Source organism: Theobroma umbraticum, unplaced genomic scaffold (assembly GCF_002168275.2).
Source record: "Theobroma umbraticum cultivar Fairchild unplaced genomic scaffold, ASM216827v3 scaffold_34.0, whole genome shotgun sequence".
Lineage (NCBI taxonomy): Eukaryota > Viridiplantae > Streptophyta > Magnoliopsida > Malvales > Malvaceae > Theobroma > Theobroma umbraticum.
Genome location: NW_018397275.1, coordinates 1989835 through 1997361, shown reverse-complemented (window position 1 = coordinate 1997361; position 7527 = coordinate 1989835).

Genomic DNA, 7527 nt, shown 5'->3' with positions numbered 1-7527 from the left:
ATGCAATCACATTACATTGCACTCTGCAATATTCTTAAAGACATTTTTACCTTTCAACTTTATTACCTTATTAAAAATATTTTATAATATTATAATTAAAATAAAAAATATTAACATAAAATATATAACATAAGAATAAAAATTAAAATAAAATAAAATATAAAAAATTAAAATTTATATAATATAGGTAAAATAAATTAAAATAAAATATATAATATAAAAAATTATATTAGAAAAATAAAAATAAAATATATAAGATTATAATAATAAATGAAAATAAAATATATGACATTAAAAATATATTTAAGAGATGATATTATATAAAAATTAATAATAAAAAATATAAATATATTAAACTAGTGTTTTAAAAACTAAGGGTAATTTTAAAAATTAACATTACATTTCCAGCAAAGTACTTGTAAACCAAATACTGCAATGTTATCTTCTCTGCATTTTAATCATTATTTTGCTTATATACTAAACACTGTAATGTTATTTTCCCTGCAATGACATTGCTTGCAATCATATTACCTGCAATCACATTGCATTGTAAAGTACCAAACACCACCTAAGTGTTATATAAGATTTTACCTCGAAAGAGAATCAAACAAATTCTAGAATTCTTGATTTCACTATACTTTTTCATCAACATAAACTTTCTCTAAATCACATAAAAATTCTAAGTAAAGGAGTATAGTGCTCAAATTATAGGAAGTCACATTCTAAAATAAAGCTAACACAAGAATATCACATAAAATTAAATCATAACTATATGTTTACCACAAGCTAAGAATTACAAGATAATCAAAATATCATCCTAGGATTGAGACAATCATGAATGAGGTGCACCTATCTCAAAAGAATTTTTTTGAACACAAATAAAACATGTAAAACATAACTTAAAATAAAATTAACTAAACCTATCATATAAAAAAGAATAAACCAACGAAATTTTAAAATACTCCCCCAAACTTTGAACAAAACATTTTCTCAATGTGATAAAAGAAAATTAGAGAAAAAGGACAAGAATACTCCTTTAACTCTGAAACTGTAATCTATAGGTCTTTCTCACCGTCACTACCAAAATCGTCCTCAGAGTTTGAATCCGTAGGGAACCAAAAAAAAGTAGTCATATCAATCACAATATGTTTGGCATAGGCTCTCATCATTTGTTCAATTGCCCAATTTTACCTTTCGTGATGATTTAGTCGACAATCAATGCGCTCCACGCATTAAGCAACACTGCGTGTGGGAGTCGCTTGTGAAGGTTGGGGGGTCACTTGAGAAGAACTACTAACCATTGGTGCAGACTCTTCCAATCGCTTAAGAATGCCCACAGTGATGAGAATTTTTGGTTGTTGCAACTCTTCCTTATTGCTTCATTGCATACCAGCTTTCGTACATAATGCAGTGATCAAGGAAAGAGAAATCGATACTATCTTGTTTAGTGCAGCCCATATATAAGATGGTAGGAGAGATAACCTTACTAATGTCAATGGGATTTATATGTTACAATGGCATAAATTAGAATTGTGCGATCCCTCATGACATCAGTGATATGAGTGGACGAAAGTAATCGTGTTGTTACAAAGTGCAACCAAACATTCAGCTCTTTTTCATCGCATTTCATTTAAATGAAATGGGCTCACCATGTGATGTCTTCCATTGGGCTCCCTGAACACAAAACTTTGATATAATCTCATTACAATCCTTATGATCGCCTAAGTACTACCCATATTCATCATTCTCAATATTGGGAGCTCTAAAAAATCCATTCATAGCTTGACTGTGAAAAGGGACTTGTTTTTCACGGACAAAACCAACGCCATTGACATGCTTAATCGCATTTGCATAAAACTTCTAGACTACAATCACAACTGTAGCTTCAGGTTAATTACTAAATAACTGACAATGTTAGTCCCAAAGCATTTGATGAATTTCCTCATACGAGAGGATGGGGATATCTATCCCTTGCTTAGGAATTGGCGCTTTGTTGATCAATGATGTATGATATCTCGCAGAGACATCGACAGAGATGAACTTCGATCTATCAAAGGTGCCACTTGAGCTTAGTTTGGATCATTTGGGTGCCATTCTTACAAAACAATCTAAAGTAAAAGTATGCAATTAGTGTTACGTGCACAACCATGAAAATATGAAAAATCCAAAAGCACTAATTTAATTAATTTCTATCCAATTCAACAAACCAAACTCAACAATTCCAAAACTCCAAACATAAACCATGAGAGAGTAGTAAAACCCATTAAGAAATCTATACAATGGACTCATCAATGTGAAAAAATCATAACATTTTACAATGACCTTGCTGTCAACACAACAATCTTTCTCTCACTACATAAAAATTGAAAGTAAGTGAAGCTCAAATATGTGGTAGAGAGAAAGAGGGAACTTACCTTGAGGGAGGAGTGAATGCAAGACAAATCCCAAGTATAGAAACAATGTAGAAATTGTGAATGAAGAAGAAAAGAAAAAGTATGCAACTACCTTTATTTTTTTTATTATTTTTGTATGTGAGGAAGGGAAGCAAAATATTTGAAAGAAGAAAGGGAGAAAGTGGTTGGAGAAGAAAAAGAAAGAATGAATAGAAAAAAAAGGGTTTTTATAAAGGTGGGGCTGGGCCTCTATCTAGTGTGAGAGTCGCAGTTTTTACCTATTTGGAACTCGAAGTAGTATGCTTTGGGTTTTAGCATCGCGGCACACACATGTTCTATGTTGGCCATCTATATTTACTCTTTCCAGAATCGTGGCTCTCAATTGGAGAGTTGTGGCATTCAAACATTCTATCTTGAGCCATTCCTTACCTCTTTTCAAGGCCATGGCCTTCAACTTTGACCTTATTTTTGTAGTTTTTCAGAGACAAACACTTGCAAAAGGAAACAAAAATTAATTAGAATAAAAAATTTAAATAAAAAAAATAAATTGTAATTAAATGAAATAAAGATTAAAATGAATAAGTTGAAGAGCTAGGGTTGTCTCTTAAAAATTGCTTCATTTATAGTCTTCCATTGGACTAACTCAGCCTTTAGGTCATATCAAGCAATTGTATTGAGGATTTTTGATGATTACTTTTACCTCCCCAATAATGTTACAATCTTTGTCCATTGACTTTAAATTTTTGACCATATGTCCCTTTAACTTCGATTGCTCCATGTGGAAATACTTCATTGACAATAAAAGGACTAGACCACCTTGATTTAAGTTTCCCCAAAAATAATTTCAACCGAGAATTATAAAGTAACATGATTGTCCCGATTCAAAGTTTCGTTCCACTCTCTTCTTATCATGCCATTGCTTTGTTTTCTCCTTATAGAGTTTGGCATTCTCTTGAGCTTGAAGGCAAAATTTATCAAGTTCATTTAATTGCAACAACCTTTGTTGTCCTGTTGCTTGTAAATCAAAATTTAACTTCTTCATGGCCCAATAAGCATTATGTTCTAGTTCCACCGGTAAGTTGGAGACATGCCAATTGGGGTCTTGTAAGCTATTTGATATGCCCACAGTGCATCATCCAATCTTTTTGCCCAATTTTTTCTTGTGGGACACATTGTTTTTTCCAAAATCTTCTTGATTTCTCCATTTGACACTTTTGCTTGGCCATGAATTTGAGGTTGGTGCAATTGCAACCTTGTGTTTAACTCCATATTTTGCCAGAAGTGCATCAAAATACTTGTTGCAAAAGTGACTCCCTTTATCACTAATAATTGCCCTTGGAGTACCAAATGAAGTGAAAATTTTCTTCTTAATGAAATTCATCACTACCTTGGAATCATTCTAAGAAAGGCTGCCACTTCAACCCATTTTGAGACATAATTTATTGCAAGCAAGATGTACTTATTGTTGTATGAAGATATGAATAGACCCATGAAGTTAATACCTCATACATCAAAAATTTCTATCTCAAAGATGTTGTTGAGAGGCATCTCATTTCGCCTTGAGATATTACCAACTCTTTGGCACCTATCACAATGCAAAACAAAATTGTTACCATCCGTAAATAATGTAGGCCAATATAAATGTGATTGGAGGACTTTAGCATTAGTTCTTGTTCCTCCAAAGTGTCCTCCATAATCTAAAGAATGGCAATGGTGAAGCATGCTTTGAATTTCCTTTTTCGGAACACATTTGCTAAAGATTTGGTCTTTACACCACCTAAACAAGTAAGGCTCATCCAAAAAATAAAATTAACATCATGCAAAAATTTCTTTTTCTAATGAAAATTTAAATTAGGGGGAATAATATTGCTTACCAGATAATTGAAAAGATTAGCATACCAAAGAAGTGATATCTTACCAACTTGAAGGATTTGTTCATTAGGAAAAGTCTCCTTAATTAAGGTTGTATCCTTACTTTGAGCTTCAATCTCTAATCTTGAGAGGCGGTCTGCCTCTTGATGTTATGTTCCTTTTCTATCATGAATATCTAGATCAAACTCTTGTAGCAAGAGAGTCCACCATAACAGTCTTAGTTTAACATCCTTCTTGGCAATCAAATATTTGATAGCTAAATGGTCAGTGTACACTATCACCTTTGTCCCCATAAGATAGGAGCAAAATTTGTCAAAAGTAAAAGCTACAGCCAAAAATCCCTTTTCTGTTGTGGTATAATTTTTTTAGGCTTCATTCAAAGTCTTGCCGGCATAATAGATGGAATGAAAGATTTTATCCTTCCTTTGTCTCAAAATATCTCCCACTGCATAGTCACTTGCATCACACATTAATTTAAAAGGGAGAGTCCCATTGGGACTAATTATGATAGGTGCAGATATTAATCTTTTCTTCAATTCATCAAAAGCCACAATACATTCATTACCAAAGTTAAATGGCACATTTTTTTTCAATAAATTGCATAGTGGTTTAGAAATTTTTGAAAAGTCTTTAATAAATTTTCTATAATAACTAGCATGACTAAGAAAACTTCTAATACCTTTGACATTTATTAGATGTGGTAATTTCTTAATTGTTTAAATTTTTGCATTTTCTATCTCAATGCCACTATTAGAGATCTTGTGCCCAAGAACAATACATTCTCACACCATGAAATGACATTTCTCCTAGTTGAGCACCAAATTGGTTTCTTCACATCTCTTGAGTGCCCTAGCAAGATTTAAAAGACAATCACCAAAATTCTTTCCAAAGATAGAAATATCATCCATAAATACCTTTAAACATGTCTCCACCATGTTTGTGAAGATTGTCATCATGCATCTTTGAAAGGTGGTAGGTGCATTACATAATCCAAATGGCGTTCTTCTAAAAGCAAAGGTGCTAAGGACAAGTAAATGTAGTCTTTTCTTGATCTTCAAGGGCAATAGCAATTTGGTTATAACTAGAATAGCCATATAGAAAACAATAATATTCCTTACTAGCTAGAAGATCCAACATTTGATCAATAAATTGAAGAAATAAGTGATCTTTCCTTTAGCTTTGTTAAGCTTATGATAGTCATTGCACACTCTCCATTCAGTCACAGAACTTGTTGGAATGAGCTCATTATTGTCATTGGCAACCCTAGTCATTCCCCCTTTCTTAGGAACACATTGAATCGGGCATACCTATTAGCTATCAGAAATAGGATAAATTATTCCAGCATTGAACCACTTGATGATTTTTTTCTTGAGCACTTCTTTCATGATGAGATTTAATCTTTTTTTCTATTAAATTGTGGCTTTTTGATTTTCCTCAAGAAGAATTTTGTGCATGGTCCACCCTATTGCTTTCTTGAATTCTTGAAGTGTCCTTAATAACTTCTCCTCTTTCATGTTAGTAAGAGAGGTAGAAATAATAATTAGAAGAGCAGAAGATTTTCCAAGAAAAGCATACCTCAAGTGTGCAGGTAGAGGTTTGAGTTCCAAAGTAGGTGATTCCTCAATGAAGGGCTTAGAAGCTAGCATCATAGAAGCTAAAACATCTAAAGACTCAAATTGATGATTAGTTCTAAGTTTTGGGTGAGCATTTAACAAATTTGAATATTTAATAAATTCATCATGATCCCTATCAGAATTAAAGCTGAACATGATTCAAGAAGATCATTGGGATATTCATCTAAGAAAACATCTTTTGTAAAGTCATTTACCACACTCACAGAAAAACAATCTTCAGATGTCAGGTAATTTTAAAGCTTTGAAAGTATTATATGTTAGTTATTGGTCTTGAACTCTCAGAGTGAGCTCACCTTTTTCAACATCAATCAAGGCTCGAGCAATTGCAAAGAATGGCCTCCAAAGGATGATTGGAATTTGCCTATCTTTTTCCTTGTCAAGAGTTATAAAATCAATTAGAAAAATAAATTTATCTACCTTGACAAGAACATCTTCAATAATTCCCCTTGGGTACACATAAGAACAATCAATCAATTGTAAAGTAATAGAAATGGGTTTGCATTCCCTCAAACTAAGTTTCTCAAAAATTGACTAAGGCATTAAATTGATACTTGCACCTAAATCACATAAAACTTTTGCAAAAAATAAATTACCAATAGTGCAAGGGATTGTGAAACTACTTGGATCTTTGAGTTTTGGTGGTAGTTTATTTTGGAGAATTGCACTACATTCTTCTGTAAGGGAGACTATTTCAAACTCACCTAGCTTTCTCTTTTTGGAGAGGATGTCCTTCAAGAACTTGATATAGCTAGGCATTTGTTTCAAAGCTTCAAAAAAAGGAATATTTATGTGTAATTTCTTGAAGACATTGATGAGCTTCTAAAATTACTTTTCAAACTTTTTCTTTCGGAGCTTTTGGGGAAAAGGTGGTGGAATTTGGATGACTTGAGAAGTTCCTTGATTTTTAGCCTCGCCATCTTCTTTTTGTTCAACTTCAATTTCTTTCTCACACATTCCTTCCTTATCAACATGTTCATTCTCAGATTCAATTGCTTTTCATTCACCCCTTTAATTTCTTTTCCACTCATTAAAGGATTGCTTGGCATTGTTCCTTACTTTTACGATTGATTTGTGTGTCACTAGGTAAGGCACCTTAAGGTCTATTGTTGATGGAATTTGCAAGCTATCCCATTTGGGTCTCAAGATTTCTCAAGGAAGATCCTTGACTTTGAATTATAGCATCAGTCTTTGATATGTATTGCAATAGAAGTTCTTCCACTTAGGACTTCTTTTCAAGAATTAGTGGTCTAACTTGTTGTCAAAAACTAAGAGGCATGATGGGTTTTGGATTTGAAGGCCTTGCATTGTTGTTCCATGAAAAGTTAGAGTGGTTTCATTGGCTAGGATTATAAGTATTAGAGTAGGGATTATTCCACTGTTTATTTAAGTTCCCCACAAATTGAACTGATTCTGATTGCATGGACATTGATCATTCGAATGACCATCTCTACACATCTCATAGACTACAAATGAATTTTAAACTGCATGAACTCATAGTGTGTCAAACTTCTTAGACAGAGCAGCCACTTGTGCAGCTACTTGAGTAGTTAAGATGCTAAGTGCATCAATTTCATTAGCTCTAATAGCTTTTCTTAGACTAGACCTTTCTGAAGGCCATTGATAATTAT